The sequence below is a fragment of the Lissotriton vulgaris genome, chromosome 2_1 (assembly GCF_964263255.1).
Source record: "Lissotriton vulgaris chromosome 2_1, aLisVul1.2, whole genome shotgun sequence".
Classification (NCBI taxonomy): domain Eukaryota; kingdom Metazoa; phylum Chordata; class Amphibia; order Caudata; family Salamandridae; genus Lissotriton; species Lissotriton vulgaris.
The window spans coordinates 520875209-520901672 of record NC_141687.1 but is presented as its reverse complement, the minus strand read 5'-3'; positions in this window follow the sequence as shown (position 1 = coordinate 520901672).

The window sequence follows — 26464 nt, the reverse complement described above, 5'->3', positions numbered from 1 at the left end:
TGCCAATGCACTTTAGGTGCATTACGAATTGGAACTGGTTCACCTTATGAGCCCCTGTACTAGTGCACCCTAGGTGCCCAGGGCATAGGTGTATCCCAGGCCTACCAGGGGCTGCAGCACGTATTGTGCCACCCCTGGCCTGGCCTCCATATTTGACACAACTGGCTGATCACTCAGCTGGGGTAAGTCGGTGTAACCACCTCTTACTTAGGTACAGTATGTCTGTGCCTAACCCTAAACTGGACACATATGTTCCTATCAGCCACTCCTATGGAAGGCCTCATCAATCCTGGAGGCAGAGTGCTTGGAAATATGTGAGATGGTGCTCTGGCATGAGCTGAGCCTGTCTGCAGCTGTCGGGAACAACTCCCTAAGCCGTTCCGGGATATTGCCATACCATATACTCTTAAGTGCATTATAATCCTCGCGGTTAAATGCTATCTTTGGTTTGGCTTTATCAAAACATGTCGAGTAAGGTGTCATACGAATTGGAATACTATCCCCTCGCCAATTCTGGCGACGGGGATAGCATTCCACCCTTCTAGAGGGACACGACATGTGCGTAGCCTTAACCCCGGTTAAAGTTAAACAGAGCCTCAGCTTCACAAAATGGACGCTGCCACCACAGACACAAGTCTGGCCTCCTGCTGCTGACCGAAACTCGGCAGATGGTGGCCTGGACAAAGGGTTTCCTGCCTTGGGAGGTGCGAGCACCACCCCAGACAGGATTTTGTGTATTAGGTAGGACAGGGCTGAAAAGAATCAGACATGCCCGGGGCACACAAGGTGTCCCCGTGCATAGGCCAGTCCAAACCGGTTCTGGGGCCTTCCAGCCCCAGTCCTGGCGCGGAGCTGGACAAAGGAAAGGGGGTGTAACCGCCCCCCTTCCTGGTTCCACCCAGAGGAGGGACCTAGTAGGTGATCCACCCCCAGTTTGGGAATAAGAGGGGGAGCAGTGCCATTGCACAGCAGATCATCCCGAAATCAACTTAAACTAAGAAGAAGACTGGACTTCGACATTCTGCTGCACAGAAGACTGAAGAAGAATCTCCCTTGTGGCCAAGGAGTGACCACCCTGTGAACACAGGTACCAACCAGCAACTCGACGTCTGCTTTGCCGCCGCCTCCCGCCGGAGCCCGAGCCCAGAGCCCGACAAGAACCAGATTCCCAGACCTCTCAGAGCCCGATCCACAGTCCCTGCAAAGAAGGGACCCGTGGAGGCATCGAGTGACGTGGGACCGGACCTCTTGGAAGACACTCGAAAAGCTGACTGCGCAGCTTCTGAGGCATCCTCGACGTTGTGCTTTGGGGATTGAGAACCCCCACCACCGAGCAGCCCTTGCACCGAAGATCAGCCCTCCAGCATCTCCACGATCTGCGTGGGGCCCTTTTGCATTGTGCCACTCGACGCGCCATCCCGGCCACTAGCCACGCGGCCAGCGGCCATCTTGGCGACGAACCCGAAGATTTAAACAGCAGGTCTGGTTGCTCCAGACCTACCCAAGCTCCTGTGAAAAGGAGCACCCGCTCTGACCTTGCTGGTCCGAGTGAACAGCATCTTTCAACTTCTGCGTGGCTTGTATTTGCCAAGGCCTGTTTGCTCCGATCAGGTCGCCGACACCGCCAACAGCGAGAAGCCTACGTGGGACAGCTCGTGACCGACTCCTGGACGTCCTCGACCCCGGGTATCCACGTGGCTGCAGAAAGAAGCTACCCGACAACGCCTGTTTGCACCCGACATCACCTGGTTCCACTCTGGTTCCACGGCAGTCACTGGCTAGTGACTTTGAACACTGTCCCCTCTGCTTTCAGGTCTTCACATCTACAGATCCACCCTTGGATCCACCGGAACTCTTCTCATCGAGCCGCCTGCAGCATCTTCAGCTCCAAGCACCATCGACCAGCGTGACGAAACCCGACACATCTTCGACCCTGTGCACCCGCTTCCTGTGGGTGAGGTAACTCAGCTCCGCCGGTGCTCCTGCACTGGTACACATCCCAAGGGCCTGTGTTTTAAGTTTCAGCTCCGTAGGTCACTCGGAAGGTTCCTAACTTTCTAACTTTGTGCTTTTTACGCACCATAGACTTTGTATTGAGAAGTGCGTGCACTTTGAACACTGCACCCGAGTCCCGTGGGCCTTACCCGACTTAGTTAACTCCAGTCTCGAATAGCTCCAGCGATTCCCAAGGCCCTAGGCCTCTTCACTTTCCTTTAGGTATCTCTTATACCACTTATTTAGTATATGGTTTAGGTGGCCCCTAGGGCTCATCCATATTGTGCAACTTTTGTGTATTTTAAACTGTCTTGTGATTTAACGCTTGTGCTTCTGTGCTCATAAAGAGTCCAGGGGATTTTATAGTTAATAAATCAATATATATTTTCAATATATATCTGTGTGGTGTCCCTTTCATTTGGTATTCAAGGGGGTTGTGTATGGTATAACAGCTGGCTTCACATGCCTTTCAGAGTTTAGCCTAAGACTGCTTTGTCCACGTTACCACTAGGATAACTGGTCTACAAGGTTGAATTACAACCAATCATCATAAGGGTTGCTTGGCATGGTACAAAGTGATCACTAGAATTAGTGAGCATTATATACCAGGCCAACTTCTCACATTGGTGAGCAGCGGATTGGGATCTGAGCTTGCTGTTGTTTTACCATTACAATCTTTGAGATTATCATTTGAAAGATCACACAGGTACCTGCTAGGTACATATAAAACAAGACTAGTATACTTAAGTTCTACTGAACTTAGTTGTTGTAGAGCAAAGGGAGTAGCACACCCTAGCTACAACTACTAGATAGGTTTAGTAGGTAAACACCAGTGTAGGTAGATTGCAACACATCCACCCACACTAGAGCAATGTCTGGAACAGAGGGGTCCAGTGGACTTACTCCTGTTGAGAGTGACCCTCCAAGGGCACCATCCCAGTTTGCTATTTTTCCCTTTAAGGAATTAAGACAGCTTTGTGTCTTAAGGGGTCTGAAGACAGGGCCTACCCCTACTACAGACCACCTAAGAGAGCTCTTGGATCAGTCTGAGGCTCTAAAGACCTCTAAAGCAAACCCCACAGGGAATGCTGAAGGAGGCCATCCTTCAGAGGATGACACTGTAGACACCCCTACCCCTATCATCCTAGTAGATGAGGAAGCCTCCACCACTGGAGCTCCTCAGGTAGATGAAGAGGAAGAAGAAGAAGAGGAGGAGGAGGTGGAAAGCAGTGAGTCAGATGATGACAGAGATAGTCAGGTGCTGGTCAGTAGACTGAACCAGGCTAACTTAAGTCAACTTGGGAATGAATCAGGTAACAACCCATTCAGACCCCCAGGTGGACTTAACCAGGGCCATAGGAGGAGAAGGCATCACTCAGGTGAATCCAACACCTCCCATGTCTCTAGAGGCTCTCATGGTCACTCCAGAAAGGAGATGACTAGCCCTCAGAGAAGGGAACATGAGGCCAAGATGAGAGAGGCTGAGCTTAGGATCCAGAGGCAAGAGTTAGAGGTTGCCCTGGCTAAGGAGAAACTTGCTAGAGCAAGACAGCCTAGAGAGAGTGGGGTAATAGAACCCACTGGTGGCAGCAATATCCACAAGGATAAAGACAGGTCTTTTGATAATAGAAACCTGAGTAAGATTGTGCCCCCCTACAAAGCTGGGGATGACATCCATAAATGGATTACTGCAATGGAGAGAGCCTGCAGAGTACAGCAGATCCCTCAGGAGCAGTGGGCAGCAATCTTGTGGCTCTCCTTTGAAGGTAGAGGCCGAGACAGACTCCTCACAGTTAGTGATGGGGATTCTAGAAACTACCTGGTCCTGAAGAGTGCTCTGATTGATGGGTTAGGCTTAACCACTGAACAGTACAGGTTAATGTTCAGAGATACCCAGAAGACACAGACTCAGGACTGGTCTGAATTTGTTGAGTGTGCCACTAAGGCTCTGGAGGGATGGTTGCTGGGAAGCAAGGTTACAGACTATGAAGGATTGTACAATTTGCTGATGAGAGAACAAATTTTAAATAATTGTCAGAACCAGCAGTTGCATCAACATTTGGTTGACTCAGATTTGACCTCTCCCCAAGAATTGGGAAAGAGGGCAGATAAGTGGGTAAGAACCAGAGTTAAGCAAAAGAACCAGAACCAGAACCAGGGTGGTGACCAGAAGAAAACAGACCAGAAGGGTGGGGAGCAGAAAGCTAAAGACCAGAAGTCTTCAACAGGGCCCCAAACTGAGACAGAGGGTGGGTCCCAAACTTCCAAGAAGAAGAAGAAAGAAGGTCAGAAGAAACCCTGGTGTAAAACTTGTAAGAACACCTCTCACTGGACAAGTGAGTGTAAAAAGGGTGGAGCCCCCAACACTGCAGCCCCTAAGGCACCTGCACCCACTAGTACAGTTAGCAGTGTTGGTCCTCAAGCCAAGGGTTTAGTGGGAATCACTTTGGGAACTGAAGGAGATTCTGACCTAGTCAGAACCCTTACACAGGCTGTTCTGGTTTGTGAAGGGGACATAGATTTGACCCCTGACATAAGTCCCAGTAACCTGGGCAAATACAGACAGACACCTTTGATTAACAACAAAGTGGCTCAAGCTTACAGGGACACATGTGCCAGTGTCACTATGGTGACACCTAACTTTGTGGACCCTGGACAGTACATGCCAGGCGATGATTACCTGGTGACCAATGCCAGCAATGTCACTACTACACATAGTGTGGCACTTGTTAACTTTTCCTGGGGAGGGGTAACTGGCCTAAAGAAAGTTGTGGTTAGTGCTGATCTCCCAGTAGAATGTTTGTTGGGCAATGACCTGGAGAACTCTCTATGGTCAGAAGTTGAGTACAGGACTCATGCAGAGATGTTAGGGATATCATCACATGTCCTTGCTGTGACCAGGTCACAGGCCAAAAAGTGCCTCTCTGAACCTCAGGTCTTGGATCCTGGAACAATGGACCAAGTACCTCCCAAGAAGAAGAACAGGAGGGTTAAGGCTGTGCCTTCCCAACTGCCTACAAGTGAGGATCAGGCTTCACAGGAAACTGATCTAGAGACCCCTGAAGGAACTGTCCCTGAAGAACTTGAACCTGATCAGGTTGAGTTTCTGGGGACAGGGGGACCTTCTAGGGCAGACTTGGGGCAGGCTCAGTTAACCTGTCCTTCTCTTGAACCCCTCAGACAGCAGGCTGCTGCTGAGGCTGCTGGGAATGCTCAAGGTGCCCATAAAGTATATTGGGACGATGGACTCCTTTATTCAGAGGCTAGAGACCCCAAGCCTGGTGCTACCAGGAGGTTGGTTATACCTCTGCAATTTAGGGGCTTCCTACTCACCTTGGCCCATGATATTCCTTTAGCAGGACACCTAGGCCAGAACAAGACTTGGGACAGGCTTGTCCCTCACTTTCACTGGCCTCACATGTCTGAAGACACCAAGGAGTTTTGTCGCTCCTGTGAAACCTGCCAAGCCAGTGGTAAAGCAGGTGGAACAACAAAGGCCCCCCTGATACCACTACCTGTGGTGGGGGTTCCCTTTGAGAGAGTGGGGATTGATATTGTTGGTCCAATGGATCCCCCTACAGCATCTGGGCACAGATTCATACTGGTGGTAGTGGATCATGCCACCAGGTACCCAGAGGCAATTCCCCTTAGGACCACAACAGCTCCTGTTGTGGCCAGGGCCTTACTTGGAGTTTTCTCCAGAGTGGGGTTTCCTAAGGAGGTAATATCAGATAGAGGTACCAACTTCATGTCTGGATATTTGACAGCTATGTGGAAGGAATGTGGTGTAAACTACAAGTTCACCACTCCTTATCACCCACAATGCAATGGGCTTGTTGAAAGGTTTAACAAGACCCTAAAGGGCATGATTAAAGGATTACCTGAAAAGCTCAGGCGAAGATGGGACATCCTTCTGCCCTGCCTTTTGTTCGCTTACAGAGAGGTCCCTCAAAAGGGGGTTGGCTTCAGCCCCTTTGAATTGTTGTTTGGGCACCCTGTAAGAGGACCCCTGTGTCTTGTGAAGGAAGGATGGGAGTTACCTCTCAAAAAGCCTAAGCAGGACATAGTGGACTATGTACTTGGTCTCCGCTCCAGGATGGCAGAGTACATGGAAAAGGCATCCAAAAACCTTGAGGCTAGCCAAGAATTACAAAAAGCTTGGCATGACCAAAAGGCTGTCCTTGTTGAGTTTCAGCCTGGACAGAAGGTATGGGTGTTGGAGCCAGTGGCCCCAGCAGCACTCCAAGACAAATGGTCTGGACCCCATACAGTTCTGGAAAAGAAGGGAGAGGTTACCTACTTGGTGGACCTAGGAACTCCCAGGAGCCCCCACAGGGTGCTCCATGTGAACAGACTGAAGGCATATGTCAGCAGGGCAGACATGGGCTTGCTCATGGCTACAGATGAGGGACAGGAGGAAGAGAGTGACCCTCTCCCAGACCTGCTCACTCAGAACCCTGAGGATGGTTCAGTTGATGGTGTGGCCTTAGGTGACAACCTCACTGAGCATCAGCAACATGACTGCAGACAAGTTCTACAGGCATATGGGCATATGTTCTCCTTGACACCCAGTCAGACTAACTGGTGTACACATGTGGTGGACACTGGTGACAGTCTTCCTGTAAAGAGCAAAATTTACAGGCAACCTGACCACGTCAGGGACTGTATAAAGACTGAGGTGCAAAAGATGCTGGAATTAGGTGTCATTGAGCCTTCAGAGAGCCCCTGGGCTAGCCCAGTGGTTCTGGTCCCCAAACCTCACACCAAAGATGGCAAGAGAGAGATGAGGTTCTGTGTGGATTACAGAGGACTCAATGCTGTCACCAGGACAGATGCACACCCTATTCCAAGGGCAGATGAGCTCATTGACAAGTTGGCTTCTGCCAAATATTTGAGCACATTTGACTTGACAGCTGGCTACTGGCAAATCAGGTTAGCTGAGGAGTCTAAAGCCAAGACAGCATTTTCTACCCCTAGTGGGCATTATCAGTTTGTGGTGATGCCCTTTGGTTTGAAAAATGCACCTGCCACCTTCCAAAGGTTGGTGAACCAAGTCCTCACTGGGTTGGATGACTTTTGTGCAGCTTATCTGGACGATATTGCTGTCTTTAGCTCCACCTGGGAGGATCACCTGATCCACCTGAAGGAAGTGCTTGAGGCTCTGCAGAAGGCAGGCCTCACTATCAAGGCAACAAAGTGCCAGATAGGGCAGAGCAAGGTTGTATACCTGGGCCACCTTGTAGGTGGAGGCCAAGTTCAACCACTGGAGAGTAAGATCCAGACCATCAAGGACTGGTCCCCTCCAACTACCCAGACTCAGGTCAGAGCTTTCTTGGGCCTGACTGGGTACTACAGGAAGTTTGTTAAGAACTATGGGTCCATTGTGACTCCTCTTAATGATCTGACATCCAAGAAGATGCCCAAAAAGGTTCAGTGGACAGAAATCTGTCAAAAGGCATTTGATGACCTGAAGAAGGCCATGTGCTCTGCACCTATCCTGAAGAGTCCTGACTACTCAAGAGAGTTCATTGTCCAAACAGATGCTTCTGAGTTGGGAGTGGGAGCAGTGCTTTCACAGCTTAATGTAGATGGCCAGGACCAGCCCATTGCTTTCATTAGCAGAAGGCTGACCCCCAGAGAGAAACGTTGGTCAGCTATAGAGAGGGAGGCCTTTGCTGTGGTGTGGGCCCTGAAGAAGCTGAGACCATACTTATTTGGCACTCACTTCAAGATTCAGACCGACCATAAGCCCCTCCTATGGCTTAATCAGATGAAGGGTGAAAACCCCAAACTACTCAGGTGGTCCATTTCCCTACAGGGGATGGACTTTACAGTGGAGCACCGCCCAGGGACTGACCATGGCAACGCAGATGGTCTCTCCAGGTACTTCCACTTAGAACATGAAGACACAACTGGTCAAGGTTAGTCTAATGTCCCTGCGTTTGGGGGGGGGTTATGTAGGAGAGTAGGGTCTGCTATCCTATGGTCACCCCAAATTTTTGCTTTTTGCTTCACTGGTTTCTGACTTAATGTGGCTGTGGGCCTGCTAATCAGACCCACAGCCTGCTGTTCTCTCTCTAAATTAATGCCAATGCACTTTAGGTGCATTACGAATTGGAACTGGTTCACCTTATGAGCCCCTGTACTAGTGCACCCTAGGTGCCCAGGGCATAGGTGTATCCCAGGCCTACCAGGGGCTGCAGCACGTATTGTGCCACCCCTGGCCTGGCCTCCATATTTGACACAACTGGCTGATCACTCAGCTGGGGTAAGTCGGTGTAACCACCTCTTACTTAGGTACAGTATGTCTGTGCCTAACCCTAAACTGGACACATATGTTCCTATCAGCCACTCCTATGGAAGGCCTCATCAATCCTGGAGGCAGAGTGCTTGGAAATATGTGAGATGGTGCTCTGGCATGAGCTGAGCCTGTCTGCAGCTGTCGGGAACAACTCCCTAAGCCGTTCCGGGATATTGCCATACCATATACTCTTAAGTGCATTATAATCCTCGCGGTTAAATGCTATCTTTGGTTTGGCTTTATCAAAACATGTCGAGTAAGGTGTCATACGAATTGGAATACTATCCCCTCGCCAATTCTGGCGACGGGGATAGCATTCCACCCTTCTAGAGGGACACGACATGTGCGTAGCCTTAACCCCGGTTAAAGTTAAACAGAGCCTCAGCTTCACAAAATGGACGCTGCCACCACAGACACAAGTCTGGCCTCCTGCTGCTGACCGAAACTCGGCAGATGGTGGCCTGGACAAAGGGTTTCCTGCCTTGGGAGGTGCGAGCACCACCCCAGACAGGATTTTGTGTATTAGGTAGGACAGGGCTGAAAAGAATCAGACATGCCCGGGGCACACAAGGTGTCCCCGTGCATAGGCCAGTCCAAACCGGTTCTGGGGCCTTCCAGCCCCAGTCCTGGCGCGGAGCTGGACAAAGGAAAGGGGGTGTAACCGCCCCCCTTCCTGGTTCCACCCAGAGGAGGGACCTAGTAGGTGATCCACCCCCAGTTTGGGAATAAGAGGGGGAGCAGTGCCATTGCACAGCAGATCATCCCGAAATCAACTTAAACTAAGAAGAAGACTGGACTTCGACATTCTGCTGCACAGAAGACTGAAGAAGAATCTCCCTTGTGGCCAAGGAGTGACCACCCTGTGAACACAGGTACCAACCAGCAACTCGACGTCTGCTTTGCCGCCGCCTCCCGCCGGAGCCCGAGCCCAGAGCCCGACAAGAACCAGATTCCCAGACCTCTCAGAGCCCGATCCACAGTCCCTGCAAAGAAGGGACCCGTGGAGGCATCGAGTGACGTGGGACCGGACCTCTTGGAAGACACTCGAAAAGCTGACTGCGCAGCTTCTGAGGCATCCTCGACGTTGTGCTTTGGGGATTGAGAACCCCCACCACCGAGCAGCCCTTGCACCGAAGATCAGCCCTCCAGCATCTCCACGATCTGCGTGGGGCCCTTTTGCATTGTGCCACTCGACGCGCCATCCCGGCCACTAGCCACGCGGCCAGCGGCCATCTTGGCGACGAACCCGAAGATTTAAACAGCAGGTCTGGTTGCTCCAGACCTACCCAAGCTCCTGTGAAAAGGAGCACCCGCTCTGACCTTGCTGGTCCGAGTGAACAGCATCTTTCAACTTCTGCGTGGCTTGTATTTGCCAAGGCCTGTTTGCTCCGATCAGGTCGCCGACACCGCCAACAGCGAGAAGCCTACGTGGGACAGCTCGTGACCGACTCCTGGACGTCCTCGACCCCGGGTATCCACGTGGCTGCAGAAAGAAGCTACCCGACAACGCCTGTTTGCACCCGACATCACCTGGTTCCACTCTGGTTCCACGGCAGTCACTGGCTAGTGACTTTGAACACTGTCCCCTCTGCTTTCAGGTCTTCACATCTACAGATCCACCCTTGGATCCACCGGAACTCTTCTCATCGAGCCGCCTGCAGCATCTTCAGCTCCAAGCACCATCGACCAGCGTGACGAAACCCGACACATCTTCGACCCTGTGCACCCGCTTCCTGTGGGTGAGGTAACTCAGCTCCGCCGGTGCTCCTGCACTGGTACACATCCCAAGGGCCTGTGTTTTAAGTTTCAGCTCCGTAGGTCACTCGGAAGGTTCCTAACTTTCTAACTTTGTGCTTTTTACGCACCATAGACTTTGTATTGAGAAGTGCGTGCACTTTGAACACTGCACCCGAGTCCCGTGGGCCTTACCCGACTTAGTTAACTCCAGTCTCGAATAGCTCCAGCGATTCCCAAGGCCCTAGGCCTCTTCACTTTCCTTTAGGTATCTCTTATACCACTTATTTAGTATATGGTTTAGGTGGCCCCTAGGGCTCATCCATATTGTGCAACTTTTGTGTATTTTAAACTGTCTTGTGATTTAACGCTTGTGCTTCTGTGCTCATAAAGAGTCCAGGGGATTTTATAGTTAATAAATCAATATATATTTTCAATATATATCTGTGTGGTGTCCCTTTCATTTGGTATTCAAGGGGGTTGTGTATGGTATAACAGCTGGCTTCACATGCCTTTCAGAGTTTAGCCTAAGACTGCTTTGTCCACGTTACCACTAGGATAACTGGTCTACAAGGTTGAATTACAACCAATCATCATAAGGGTTGCTTGGCATGGTACAAAGTGATCACTAGAATTAGTGAGCATTATATACCAGGCCAACTTCTCACAGAGTTGCTCTGACTTTTCCTCTCCCACCGTGTCTCTCAGTTGTTTTGAATCATATCAGAGTAAATATTTTATTTGAACAAGAGCGTATCTGTCCACACAGAGGCTGATTTAGTGGCGGCTGCTTTTCTCTGACCATCATAAAGCAGCCCTAAATGATAATCACTCCCAACCCCCTTACCTTTCCCCTCAGGTCCTTGAGGGGCAGACAGATAGGTATGGCATTGGGAGCTGCCTTACAAAATATTATGTCTCTTTCGGGCACTGAGCAGGTCCCTACACATTGGGGTTGGTTACACCGAATGTGGCGAATAATGGAGATGGAACGTATCTCCCTTACTCTCGCTAACCAGGGCCATAATTTCCTAAGCAATGGAGCCCATTTTTAGGTCTCGGAACTGCGAACAGATTGCGAAGCAATCTGTCGTTCCGAGACTCTATTGTAATCATTCTGGCTTTCGAGGAGTCAAGGGAGACAGACAAGCGAGGTGCACGCGCAACCTTGGAACTGGGATCAGGTCGCGCGCGCTTCCTGTCTCCCATGGCTCCTTGGAAGCAGACTCACACGCACGCACACACATACAGACCCCCCCCCCCTCGCCGCACATACACACACTCACCCACACACACTCACACACACACATACAGAACATCCCCCCCTCGCCGCAGCGCATGCGCAAGCACACACAGAGACCGCCCCACCCCCCCCCTTCCTACCTCGTCTCGGCGTGTCTTTGCGCTCCATGGTGACGTTTGCCAAATGAGGGTGAGCACTGGACAGACTGTCTTGCACAAGGACGGGCAGGTGCACAGTCGTCAACAGGCCCCCAACAAGTCACCGAGCACCTAAGGAGGGGTACCCTCTTTCAACAGGACACACCGGCTTGCCCCAGTCGCGTGCCGTCCCTGCCTCTCAGATTGCGTGCTAGTGCTCGCGCGCAGCCGCCGTTCACGGCGGCGCGCGCCCCCCGCAGCTGAAGCAGCAGGCCTAAGGTCGCCAGTACATAGGGAGGAGCGGGTTGCTTTGCTAATTGTGCCGGTGCTTTCTGGTGCTTAGCACCGGCACTTACCTATCAGGGCCGTGTCTACTGCATGTCACATTTATTCACATGCTATTTATTACCTCACTGACTGTTGCTGTTAGTGCGCCCTCTGTCGGCTCCCAGCCGCTACAGCATTGATGCCGCCCGAGACGATTACTAAGTACCGCTGGAGCGATGAAGAAATGCTCCCGCGGTGTCACTTAACCACCAGAATCAAACTGAGCTGAAAGAATGGGTGACTTAACTGCTGGCGAGCGGGAAAAGAAAGATGAACACTGACTCACTGCCTAATAGTATGGAGACCCGGGCAGTGGTTATGTGTGTCGTGGCTGTGACCTCGCATCCTCCTCTGGAAGGAAGTGAGGTCGGATATTCAAAAAGTTGCTGGACCCGACTCAAGTGAGTGGTGTGCTCTTCACGTCCTAGCATCCAGCAGCATTACCGGCAGCAGTAACGAAGCATTCTGGTGACAACCAACACGTCTGATTGCAAGTAGGTTCCATGCACACGTACACCACCACTGCCATGCACACACGCACACCACCACTGCCATGCACACACGCACACCACAACTGCCATGCACACACGGACACCACCACTGCCATGCACACACGGACACCACCACTGCCATGCACACACAGACACCACCACTGCCATCCACACACGCACACCACCACTGCCATGCACACACGCACACCACCACTGCCATGCACACACGCACACCACCACTGCCATGCACACACAGACACCACCAGCTGAGTGCTGAGTAGTGAGCAGTGAGTTTCCAGAGTGCAGAGTAGTGAGTGCAGAGTAGTGAGTGCAGAGTAGTGAGTGCAGAGTAGTGAGTAGTGAGTGCAGAGTAGTGAGTAGTGAGTGCAGAGTAGTGAGTAGTGAGTGCAGAGTAGTGAGTAGTGAGTGCAGAGTAGTGAGTGCACAGTAGTGAGTAGTGAGTTTCCAGAGTGCAGAGTAGTGAGTGCAGAGTAGTGAGTGCAGAGTAGTGAGTGCAGAGTAGTGAGTGCAGAGTAGTGAGTGCAGTAGTGAGTGCAGAGTAGTGAGCGCAGAGTAGTGAGCGCAGAGTAGTGAGTGCACAGTAGTGAGTGCAGAGTAGTGAGTAGTGAGTGCAGAGTAGTGAGTAGTGAGTGCAGAGTAGTGAGTGCACAGTAGTGAGTAGTGAGTTTCCAGAGTGCAGAGTAGTGAGTGCAGAGAAGTGAGTGCAGAGTAGTGAGTGCAGAGTAGTGAGTAGTGAGTGCAGAGTAGTGAGTGCAGAGTAGTGAGCGCAGAGTAGTGAGTGCAGAGTAGTGAGTGCAGAGTAGTGAGTAGTGAGTGCAGAGTAGTGAGTGCAGAGTAGTGAGCGCAGAGTAGTGAGTGCAGAGTAGTGAGTGCAGAGTAGTGAGTAGTGAGTGCAGAGTAGTGAGTAGTGAGTGCAGAGTAGTGAGTGCAGAGTAGTGAGTGCAGAGTAGTGAGTAGTGAGTGCACAGTAGTGAGTAGTGAGTGCACAGTAGTGAGTGCAGAGTAGTGAGTAGTGAGTGCAGAGTAGTGAGTGCATAGTAGTGAGTGCATAGTAGTGAGTAGTGAGTGCAGAGTAGTGAGTGCAGAGTAGTGAGTGCAGAGTAGTGAGTAGTGAGTGCAGAGTAGTGAGTGCAGAGTAGTGAGTGCAGAGTAGTGAGTGCAGAGTAGTGAGTGCACAGTAGTGAGTGCAGAGTAGTGAGTAATGAGTGCACAGTAGTGAGTGCAGAGTAGTGAGTGCAGAGTAGTGAGTGCACAGTAGTGAGTGCAGAGTAGTGAGTGCACAGTAGTGAGTGCACAGTAGTGAGTGCAGAGTAGTGAGTGCAGAGTAGTCAGTGCAGATTAGTGAGTAGTGAGTGCACAGTAGTGAGTGCACAGTAGTGAGTGCACAGTAGTGAGTAGTGAATGCACAGTAGTGAGTAGTGAGTGCAGAGTAGTGAGTAGTGAGTGCAGAGTAGTGAGTAGTGAGTGCAGAGTAGTGAGTAGTGAGTGCAGAGTAGTGAGTGCAGAGTAGTGAGTGCAGAGTAGTGAGTGCAGAGTAGTGCGTAGTGAGTGCAGAGTAGTGAGTACAGAGTAGTGCGTAGTGAGTACAGAGTAGTGCGTACAGAGTAGTGCGTACAGAGTAGTGAGTACAGAGTAGTGAGTACAGAGTAGTGAGTACAGAGTAGTGAGTACAGAGTAGTGAGTGCAGAGTAGTGAGTGCAGAGTAGTGAGTACAGAGTAGTGAGTAGTGAGTACAGAGTAGTGAGTGCAGAGTAGTGAGTAGTGAGTGCAGAGTAGTGAGTGCAGAGTGCTGAGTAGTGAGTGCAGAGTAGTGAGTGCAGAGTAGTGAGTGCAGAGTAGTGAGTGCAGAGTAGTGAGTAGTGAGTGCAGAGTAGTGAGTAGTGAGTCCAGAGTAGTGAGTCCAGAGTAGTGAGTCCAGAGTAGTGAGTCCAGAGTAGTGAGTCCAGAGTAGTGAGTGCAGAGTAGTGAGTGCAGAGTAGTGAGTGCACAGTAGTGAGTGCACAGTAGTGAGTAGTGAGTGCAGACTAGTGAGTAGTGAGTGCAGACTAGTGAGTAGTGAGTGCAGAGTAGTGAGTAGTGAGTGCAGAGTAGTGAGTGCAGAGTAGTGAGTAGTGAGTGCAGAGTAGTGAGTGCACAGTAGTGAGTAGTGAGTTTCCAGAGTGCAGAGTAGTGAGTGCAGAGTAGTGAGTGCAGAGTAGTGAGTGCAGAGTAGTGAGTGCAGAGTAGTGAGTGCATAGTAGTGGGTGGTGAGTGCAGAGTAGTGAGTGCAGAGTAGTGAGTAGTGAGTGCAGAGTAGTGAGTAGTGAGTGCAGAGTAGTGAGTGCAGAGTAGTGAGTGCAGAGTAGTGAGTGCAGAGTAGTGAGTGCAGAGTAGTGAGTGCAGAGTAGTGAGTAGTGAGTGCAGAGTAGTGAGTAGTGAGTGCAGAGTAGTGAGTAGTGAGTGCAGAGTAGTGAGTGCAGAGTAGTGAGTGCAGAGTAGTGAGTGCAGAGTAGTGAGTGCAGAGTAGTGAGTAGTGAGTGCAGAGTAGTGAGTCCTGAGTCCAGAGTAGTGAGTGCAGAGTAGTGAGTGCACAGTAGTGAGTAGTGAGTGCAGACTAGTGAGTGCACAGTAGTGAGTAGTGAGTGCAGACTAGTGAGTGCAGAGTAGTGAGTAGTGAGTGCACAGTAGTGAGTGCACAGTAGTGAGTAGTGAGTGCACAGTAGTGAGTGCACAGTAGTGAGTAGTGAGTGCACAGTAGTGAGTGCACAGTAGTGAGTAGTGAGTGCAGAGTAGTGAGTGCAGAGTAGTGAGTGCAGAGTAGTGAGTAGTGAGTGCAGAGTAGTGAGTGCAGAGTAGTGAGTGCAGAGTAGTGAGTGCACAGTAGTGAGTAGTGAGTGCACAGTAGTGAGTGCACAGTAGTGAGTAGTGAGTGCACAGTAGTGAGTGCACAGTAGTGAGTAGTGAGTGCACAGTAGTGAGTAGTGAGTGCAGAGTAGTGAGTGCAGAGTAGTGAGTGCAGAGTAGTGAGTAGTGAGTGCAGAGTAGTGAGTGCAGAGTAGTGAGTGCAGAGTAGTGAGTGCAGAGTAGTGAGTGCAGAGTAGTGAGTCCTGAGTCCAGAGTAGTGAGCCCTGAGTCCAGAGTAGTGAGTGCAGAGTAGTGAGTAGTGAGTGCAGAGTAGTGAGTGCACAGTAGTGAGTAGTGAGTGCAGACTAGTGAGTGCAGAGTAGTGAGTAGTGAGTGCACAGTAGTGAGTGCACAGTAGTGAGTAGTGAGTACACAGTAGTGAGTGCACAGTAGTGAGTAGTGAGTAGTGAGTGCACAGTAGTGAGTAGTGAGTGCACAGTAGTGAGTGCACAGTAGTGAGTGCACAGTAGTGAGTGCACAGTAGGGAGTGCACAGTAGGGAGTGCACAGTAGTGAGTAGTGAGTGCAGAGTAGTGAGTGCACAGTAGTGAGTAGTGAGTGCAGAGTAGTGAGAAGTGAGTGCAGAGTAGTGAGTAGTGAGTGCAGAGTAGTGAGTAGTGAGTGCAGAGTAGTGAGTAGTGAGTGCAGAGTAGTGAGTGCAGAGCAGTGAGTGCAGAGCAGTGAGTGCAAAGCAGTGAGTGCAGAGCAGTGAGTGCGCAGGGTGAACAATTCCAATCCATACCACATAATTCCATTACACACCACATGCATACACTCCATAACACATGGCTAAAAGACATTGCCATTTACAATGCCATTAGCTCTAACTCAAATAAATCCGAGACCTATTGCATTTCCAATGCTTGTTTGACACTGCTGACAACAGAATTTCACAAACTCACCTGCCCCAAATATTTACAACTTCTCAGATTATTGAGACTCACACACCCACCACTTAGGGGCTACAATGCGAGGTAACTTCCCCTAGGGACAGCTAGAGGACTGTTTTCATTTCCATAAGGTCCGGGGTGGGGAGAAGGGGGAGAGTTGGAGGGTTAATAAAGAATTCATTGCATAGTGAACCAGAAGACAACGGGCATCGTAATGCTGATGTGATATTAGTTTCTTCCTGATGCTGATAAAACCAATAAAGCATAAGCATGTTTTTAGGTTGAAGCCTACCAAACAGCACAGCTGTCTGGTTGCAAAAAGACTTCTGGGCATCATAAAAGCTTCCCTGGAAATGCATTCCACCCATTGCTATCATTGGCTTTGTGGTTTGTAACTCACATTTTCAGGCTTTCTATTTGGTAGTTTGATTTATTTTAGGCTGTCCAGCATGTCTTCGTCCCTCCAGATGAGCAAAGCTTGTTCACCATTGCTCCTTGTATTCTTCCACGAGTCCCCCGCTTTCCGTAAAAAGACCTTCACATATTGCTCTTGTCACATTTGCTCTGTGTTCAAAGAGACAGAGGTCAATGTAAGGCTCAGTCTTCTGAGGCAGCTTGGTGTTTACTTTCCTTTCTCTGACTTCAAAGTGATGGGATTTACATAATAATCTTACATGTACTGGTACAAAAAAGGTTTTTTCAAGCACATAAAAAAAATTCAAAGCCTGTAAATGAACTGTGCAAATATTACTAGGTGGTCCCAATTACACACATTATTGTTTGTGCACTGTATAATGTTATCAGTAAAACGCAAATGTAATGTTAATTTCAACTGAAAATGTGTTGTCTGTAAAGGCAGTGCATTACCACACCATGCATACTCCTCACTATGCTACTCCACTCTACACCGTGCCACTTCATGCCACTACACTCTATGCCACTCCACTCTACAACACTCTACTCCACTCTATGATACTTTACTCCACTCTATGACGCAACTCTCCACTCCACCACACTCTAATCCACCACACTTGACTCTACTCTACGCCACTCTAAGCCACTTCAATCTAGACCACTCTCCTCCACTTAACAACACTCCACGATACTCTATGACACTCTATGCCACTTTACTCCACTCTATGCCTCTCCATACCATGCCACTCCAATCTATGACACTTTACTCCCCTAAACACAATGCCACTCCGCTCTACACCACTTTACTCTAAACCACTCCACTCCACTCTACACCACTCCACTCTAAACCACTCTACGACTCTTTACTCCACAACACTTTACTCCACTCAGTGCCTCTCAACTTTATGCCCCTCCACTCTACGCCCCTCCACTTTATGACATTCTACTTTACTCCACTCTGCACCACTCCATTCTATCAAAACTCTATGCCCCTCTACTACACTCCACTTTATGATACCCTACTCCACTCTATGCTACTATACGCCAATCCACTCTATGCCACTCCACTCTATGCCACATCACTCTAGGCCTCTCTACTCTATTCCACTCAACTCTATGCCACCCCACTCTACGACTCCGCTCCACTCTGTGACTCTACTCCACTTAACGACTCTACTACACTTTATGAAATTCTATGTCACTTCAGGGCACTCTACTCTATGCTACTGTACAACACCTTATTCCACTCTATGCCCCTCCACTCTACACACGTTCACTCTACTCCCCTTGAGACACTCCACCAGGAGTGGCCCATGCAAGTAAGAGTGGTAAGGGAAAATTAAATTAAAAAAGAAACCACTTACCTTGTGCTCACCGCATCGGCGATGCGTAAAGCGCAAGGTAAGTGTTTTTCTTTTTTTCGTTGTCTGTTAACTCCCTCCCCACCCCGCCCCTTTGTTCTTTTCCTGCACAGGCCGCTCCTGCACTCCACCCTTCAACACTCTACTTCACTTTCAATACTCCACTCTACGCCACTAACATTTGGCCTTGCCGAACAGCAGCCACTCTGGTATACAACCTGGCCAAAACGCATTGAAAAAGCTGATAACTCATGCATAGTCAAGACCTATTGGCTTTGCCAATGCTTGTTTTATAGGCACATCATAATTTACTACTGTGGAGCAATAATGCAAATTTCTATGACTCTATATTAAGTATGACCATAAGAATCTGCAGCTTTTAGTAAGAATATTTGGACAACTGTGCTGTTAGGTGTCTATTTTAATTTTCTGGGAGGAAGACCGGCCAGACCCTCTCCTGGAGATCACTGCACTAGTGTGCACGGTGGCATATGAGTCCACCTTTAGCTCTCAGTGCATCACTACTTTTAACTTCAGTTTACCAAAGCTGCATTCTACTTCTGTTGCTTACCTTAGGTGATCTCTCGTGGTTCCTGGCCATGCTTTTGCTCCTTTAGCCATGAGACTGTTTGTCAAGAGATGTTCTTTTGTTAGCGTTACTTGTTCTGGCAAAGCCGCCCTCTTGCTGACTCACGGCTACTCAGGGAGAAGATAAAGCAGTAACATGCGCCAATTTCTAGCATACAAAGAACATACAGTGCATGAATCTACTTGCCAGCTGTCCTCGTGTGTTCCAGGAGATTTCCATTAAATGCATCAGACGGCAGTTTGTACAGGAGGTGTGCATTGTTCATGTAAAAAAGAAGCGCACAGCATTAGGCCAGAAGTAATAAACATTCATCATTGTCCTCATTATGTCCTACACTGTTTAATATATTTGTTACACCCCTGGCAGTGTTGATTTAATCATTCAGCTTTTCTTAAACATCCTACGCCAATGAATTGTTGTTTCCTTCTCCAACACCTGCCAGAACTTTCAGAACTGCATGCTAGCCATCAGGGACTGGAGGGGCCGTAACTATCCCAAATTAAAGTCCAGCAAGACAGAGGTCCTTCTCTGTGGGAAGGATACTTCCTTCTGGAGCCGCCCTGCTGCCCTTAAGAGCTGGGAACCTAGGCATCATCAGCAGCAAGGTTAAGAATCCAGGTATCCTGATGGATAATAAACTCGCATTCGGGGACCAAGTGAATGCGACTGTTTCAGCGTCCTTTTACACTCTTAAGATAATTAGGGAATCCGTGTCGTACCTCCCCCGAACTCTACAAACAACGGTGGTGACTTCTCCAGTCTTAGCCAAACCAGACTACTGCAACGTTTTCTATCTCATTTTGCATCTGCGGTATGCCAACAAGCTCCAGGCTCTCCAAAACTCCGCAGTCAGGCTGCTGCTGGGAATCCCTAAAACACAGTAAGCCAAGACTGCTTTACTGCACCTGCAATGGCTCCCTGTAAAACAAAAAGTGCTTTTCAGGGCCTTACATGATTTAGACCCAAAGTTCCTTAAAATTAGGTTCAGATGGTCCAGCAAGTGAGGTCGCTACGCGCAAGCAAGGCCATGAATGTTGCTTGTGGTTCCTAAGTTGAGGCTCTTTGCTTGGGTAGAAGAAGTTTCAATGAGAGTACTCGAAACTGTACTCCCTCCTCCTGCACATTAAAGTCACTGCCTGACCTACTGACCTTCAGAAGGACTCCTAAAACCTGTCCTTTATTACATCAAATGTGCAAATTCTCCTTATTCTTGCAGCGCCTAGATGCCTCTGGGTAATTGCTGCGCTTTATAAAAACATGTAACATAACATAAGAGCATGAGTTGGCAATGACAGCCCTTTTGACTGTTGTATGATAGGAGGCCCTCAGGCTCAGGTGGTATACAGCAGAGGATCACAGAAGCAGCACCGAATCTTCTTCCCCACACAGGGGATCCGCAATGGTGCTGCACATGCTGTGTCTGTTCTGCATGTGGGAGGTGGCATATCCTCCTGCACAGTGCCCCATGACAGTTCTTTTTGTCAGGAAAGATTGCTGCACACACTGGATCACTGTGGAATAGTGCTGAATCTTGATGATCACCTTTTATCATACAAAACCCAAACTGATTAGAACTATTGGGAGGAGAAAAGTGGAGTACAAGGTGGAGCGAAAGCAAAAGGTGCACGGGGGACACTACTTTGCAAGGGGCAGAGCACAAGGTGAAAAGAGCACAGCGCATGCTGAAAAGAGTGGCAAGAGGGGCAGTGCATGTGTATTGCTACTTCCCATGTACCTTTGGGTCATTGCCTCATGAGGAACTCATCGCTCACCAGGAGATTTAGAGTCACAGGCAGTGAAGGAGCAGTGCAAGATACAATTGCACACAGAAAAGTTACATAAAAAAACAGAAGCTAAGCAACAGTGGCTCTTTGCTGTTGAGGGGCAGGTAACACTCACACCCTGATAGCAGCCTCTGTTTCTGGCACAAGTTTGATGTGGAGGGTTGGAGGGTAGTGTGGCCTGTTGGAGATAAAAAGTGTCATCAGTAACTTAAAAATCTGGGTCATTTATATGGACAATATTTCTGCACAAAGAAGACATTTTAAAGACCCAACCCAATATCATGATTAAACATATGTTGCTATTAAATGTCAACATCCAACACAAGAATTTTCCGGTTAATTCATAAAATGTTATCCTTCTCGCTTGTGTAATGTAGCAGATAAAAAGATAATCTTTTCTGATATATACATCTTCTTGCAGTTTCTTCAAATTATGAATATCTTTTGCAGGTCTTGAAAGCTTTCCCCATCAATTGCTCTCCGGCATCACCATACAATTGCATGCAGCTTCATTCTCAACACCATTTAGCGGACATGATGCCATCGGAGTACATTAGGCAATAGCCAGTGCGCTGGTGTCATTTGCTGTATTTTTCAGTTCTCATTGCTGCAAGCCAGGCTCTCTCCAAGCTTCACTGATTAAGGGCCAGATGTAGGTAGCCCAATACCGGTCGGTCCCGGCCAAAATTACCGAATTTCGGCCGTTACCGACCAGTATTTAGGGTTTGAGATGTTGGAGGCAGGTTTAAGGATTCGGTAATTTACCGAACGGAAATTTAAATACCAATTCGGTAAATTACTGAATCCTTAATGTAGGGAGCACTCAAGTGAGTGCATTTTACATTTAAGGATTCATTACTTACCATCAACTACAAGTTGGTTGTAAATATTGAAAACCTTTAAAAAAGCAATATTGTGCTTTTTTAAAAGTGCCATGTGGCAGACATACATGTATGTGTGCCACATGTGCACCCATACACTATTCAGGGGTGCAACAGGGTGTCAATTTGACATCCTGCCACCCTGCCACCCTTGTAAGACTTCCCCCTATTACCTCTAGGCCCATAGGAATGAATGGGAAATACCGATTCCGTAAATACCGAATCGGTAAATACAGAATATTACCGATTCAGTAACATTTACCGAATCATTACCTACATCACATATACCGATTCCTAAATACAGAATCGGTAAAATTCGGTATTTAGGAATCGGTACTATGTGATTACCTACATTTGGCCCTAAATTCCTTCTCCTTTTGACACTGATGAGGACAAATGTCTCATCAAAAAATCTAACCGTTTAAACCCTGGTTTAGGTACTTCAAACATCCTGAAGTGCACTATGCACTCTGCTGACATCCATGGAATGGCCATTATGCTGTGCCACCATGCTTGAATGCTTTCCACTGACTTCTCAGAAGTTGTCCAGATAACCATCATAGACAAGTCATTCACAGGAAGTGGCAGTTCAGCGAAAAGGGCGACTCATCCATGGAAACAGCCTGTGTAACCCCTGACCCTCCTTTCCTGTGTGACGATTCTGGGCACATCGAGCCTCCTGATCAGCTTGCTGACGCCATCAGCGCCCAGGCTACCTCGCCGCCCCTGCATTCTGCTCATCACGACTAGTTGCTAGGCAACTGGCCGGCCGCCATTTTGCTCCACCTACGACGCTAGTGCGTCACAGGCCTTACCCCCAGACCCACCCATCCCCTCATGCCACTTAATGCCTGCTGCGGCACAGCATTGGTGAGACTCTGTCACCCCTACCCTGCTCTCCCACATGACGACTGTGGGCTCATCGAGCCTCCTGATCAGCATGCCGACTCCATCAGCACCCCGGCTCATTGCGACCGGTTGATAGGCAACCAGCCAGCCGCTATTTTGCTCCACCTACAATGCTATGGCCTCGCCCCCAGACCCACTCACCGCCCGGCCCAACCCCTCAGGTTACTTAATGTAGGCTGCTGCGCAACGGATGCACTGGCGGCGTGCCAAAGGCATACCAAAGGCTAGTCCGGCTGCACCCATCCATGTCCCGACCGTGCCCAGCACCAGAACCCCTGCCCACCACTACTTCAGCTCTGCTCTCCAAGGAATGGAACCAGGATGCTGCAGCACCCTCTGCTGCACCCACTCACCAAAAGACACAGAAGGAGATTTTGACTGCCTACACTGCCACTTCACCTGTGACTCCACGGAACAACAGACCCCTATAAAGGCCACAGACACCAGCCCAAACTAAAATGCATGCTACTAAACATGTGCTCCCCCTGGTCAAGCATGCCATCAAACTCTGGGACATCATCACTGTAGGAAAGTAGGGTCTGCTTCCTATGGTTACCCCCACTTTTTGCTGTGATTCACTGGTTTTTCGACTTTAGTGTGGCTGTGGGCCTGCTAATCAGGCCCACAGCCCAGCTGTTCTCTCTCTAAATTGATACCATGTACTTAAGGTACATACCAGATTGGCTACTGGGTCACCCTTGTGAGCCTCTGTATAGTGTACCATAGGTACCCAGGGCGTAGGTGCACCCTAGGCCTACCAGGGGCTGCAGCATGTATTGTGCCACCCCTGGTTTGCCTTCCAAACTGACACCACAGGTCTGTTCATACAGCCTAGGTAAGGTGGTGTAATCACCCCTTACTTAGATATAGTATACCTATATATATATATATATATATATATATATATATTTTTTTTTTTTTTCACTGAAAAAAACATAGGTTTGACACATGTTATAGTTAGCTGGACATTTCACTCATATAAATCCATTGAAATTCCCCCGTTATAGTTACTTCAGCTAACTATAACTCGCGCGCCCGCAATGCACTGCTGATGACGTCACATATTACATCACTCATGCTTCGAACATTTTAGTTTCTATTTTTGAATGTGTGTATCAAAGGTTATATTACGCTGAGAGAAGGTCTGCCACTCTTTCACAAGGATGATGTCATCAATGATGTCATCAGTAATGTCATTTGAGATATCATCAGTGATGTCATGAGTGATGTCACTGACCATGTCATGAGTGATGTAATATGTGACGTCATCAGCAGTGCATTGCGGGCGCGTGAGTCATAGTTAGCTGAAGTAACTATAACGGGGGAATTTCAATGGTTTTATATGAGTGAAATGTCCAGCTAACTATAACGTGTCAAACCTATGTTTTTTTCAGTGAATTTCATAGGTTTTGTAAATGCTACTTCCTAACTATAACGCATGTAAAACCTATGTTTTTTTCAGTGAATTTCATAGGTTTTTTGAATGCTACTTCCTAACTATAACGGGTTTAAAACCTATGGTTTTTTCAGTGAATTTCATAAGGTTTTTTGAATGCTACTTCCTAACTATAACGGGTTTAAAACCTATGGTTTTTTTCAGTGAATTTCATAGGTTTTTTAAATGTTAAATATTAACTATATCGTGATTGCAACCTATAGTTTTATCAATGAATTTCAGCAAATGTTTTTATTGGAAAAAAACAGTTTTCTTGACTGGCAGAGTTGTTTAGGGACTCCTTGTGAAGCTCTAGTGGATTAGGGAGTCTCTACCTTGCCTTATTTTGAACGTTTTGAAATTTGTCAGTAAATGGAGGAGATCGCCTTTGTAAACTTTCGTGCGCGACCGGGTGCGCGCACCCCGCTATATATTTCGGGAAAACATTGCAGTTTCGACCCATCGAGTTTCTTCATAGACCCCCCAGAGAAGTTATAGTAGGTCAAGGAGACTGTACCTTGCCTTCTTTTTAACGTTTTGAAACTTTTCACTAAATGGTGCCGAACGCCTTTTCAAACTATCGTGCGCAACCCGGTCCGCGCACCCCGTTATTTTTCAAAAACATAAAAGGTTTTATACTTTAACAATTTTGTACTTGGATCCCCCTGAGAAGATGTACAAGATCAGGGTGGGTTTAGCTTTCCTCCTTTTCACGTTTTGAAACTTCAGTAAATTACACTGATACTTCCAAATGACGTACGTGACCGGGTACTGTGACCGCGTACACGTCCTAATGCGCGCATGTCAAGTGACTTGAAAACAACATTTCCAATTGGTTCTTAGTAGTTTCTGTTCTTGAATTTTCACGGATCCCACCCACTTTCCGCACTATATTTTTTACTCTCAAGGGAGAAGAACGTTTTACATCTTTCCGAAGACTTTGGTGAAATGGCTGCTGCACAGAATTCATCTTCAGAATCTGAAGAAAATTATCGGCTACCTTTAACAAAAAGGAAGGAATCTTTCATCTGGCAATTTTTTACTTTTCCTAAGGAACAAAAAAAAGTGAATGCGCCCAAAGTTACTTGCACAATTTGTGACGCAGTTCTTTCAAGAGGAAATCCTTCGAAAAAGAATTCGTTTTCAATACATACGATGATGAGGCATGTGAGACAAGTGCATCCTGAGAAATTTGCACAGGCATCGACAAGAGCTCTGGAAACAATGCTACCATCAGCTGTGGCCAGCACATCTTCTGGTGGACGGCCTGCATCTCCATCCAGTGCACAGATGGACTTGAGACCATATTTGTCAAATGTGCATATGAAATGCAACTTGTGTGGAGAAATTATTGTGTACGGAGAGCAGAGCCTCACTCTTATTGAAAAAAGAATTAATAATCATCAATGCTTCGACAAAAGATGATTTTTTTCATTTCATTTTGATCCTGTTTCACAGTTTTACAGTTCAAAATTTCGGTTCCAGTTTTAAAAATCAAAAACAATATAAAACTTGTCAAAAAAAAAAAGTTCTTTTCAGAACTAACTCATTGTACCATTCAACAATGCCATGGTTGCTGCTTTTTTATTTTAAGAAACTAGGAATCATTGACAAAGCCAATAGGGATAGCTTGTTTTTCGTGAAAAAATACTTGCTATATTATATATCTGCATTGAATGACAGAAACAACATAACACCAGTCGGGCACAACACTATGCTAAGCGCAGATTTTTAGCCTACGTGTTTTAAACTGCCTTCTGAATTACATCCAACACTTCCTTTGAAGAGACCCCCCATTTTTTAAACACCTCTTAAAGCCCTGGAAACAACACCATTTAACATTAACCTCACATCCTGGCACTGTACATCATGTATGACTCATGACTTCTACGTTTTCAGTCTGCCATGTGCAAGGGCATAGTGAAGTCTCCCCCACCGCACCCCACCCCTTGCTGTAGTTCGTTCTTGATAGGCCTCTTCTCCCTGCAACTCTGCAGACAAAAGCTCAGCTCATAATGTGGAAAGGTGGGTGAGTAAATAAGTATGGAATGTCCGAATGGTTGGATGTATTACTGAAAGGATGAATGAATGAATAACAGGCGAATGAATAGATAATGAAAAAAAGGATGGATAGATAAGCGAATGAGTGGAAGTATGGATGAGAGAAAAGGTAAATAGATGGATGTATGGGACAAACGGTGGATGGATGGGTAAAAGGATGAATGCGTGTGTTAAAGGATGGAAAGAAGACTGAAAGGGCACCTGATGGGTGAGTGAATTGGTGCATGGGTGTGTGAAACGATAGATGAATGGATGAATGAAAGGGTAGATGATGGGCAAGTGAATGGGTGGATGGATTAATTGATAAGTGAAATGGTGAATGGATGGATGAGTGAAACGGTAAATGTAAGTATTGATAAGTTAGTGAATGGGGGTACATGGACAAAAGAAATAGATGACTGAAGTAAAAGGGTGGATGGATGAGACAGTGGAAGACAGAATGCGTGAACAGATGGTTGGATAAGTGAAAGAATGGGTGCCAATTACTTTAAGGAAGATAACAAGAGGTACATACCACCCACCTACCGGTAAAAAAATTGGTGGGGAGCCACAGCCAACTACTGATTAAGTCAAGGGAGCTACAGGTCAAAAAAGTTTGGGAACCACTGTGTTAAGCGATAAAAATCGGTCGAAATGCATGAATATTGCTGTGAAGTCAGCGATATTCATGCATTATCGAGCTACTGCTCTTAGTCATGTTATCCACCTACCATTGAGTAACATAGGTAAGAACTGCTCAGGGGCAGGTGTTACCTTTTAGAGATATTCACGCTTAGCGCAAATATCTCCAAAAGTGGGTAATTGGAGATAGCAATGTCACCAACTGTTTCCAATCACTAACATCTTGGCATGCCCACTTTGCATGTCATTACTGATAAATATCACTGACAAGCAAAGTGGGGCCCAAGATGGTCGCTATCTCCTACTAGATGTCGCTAACTGATGTTTGCAACAGCTAGGTAATAGCGACATAATTTTATCTCTGCTTTTTTGTTTTTTAAAACCAAAA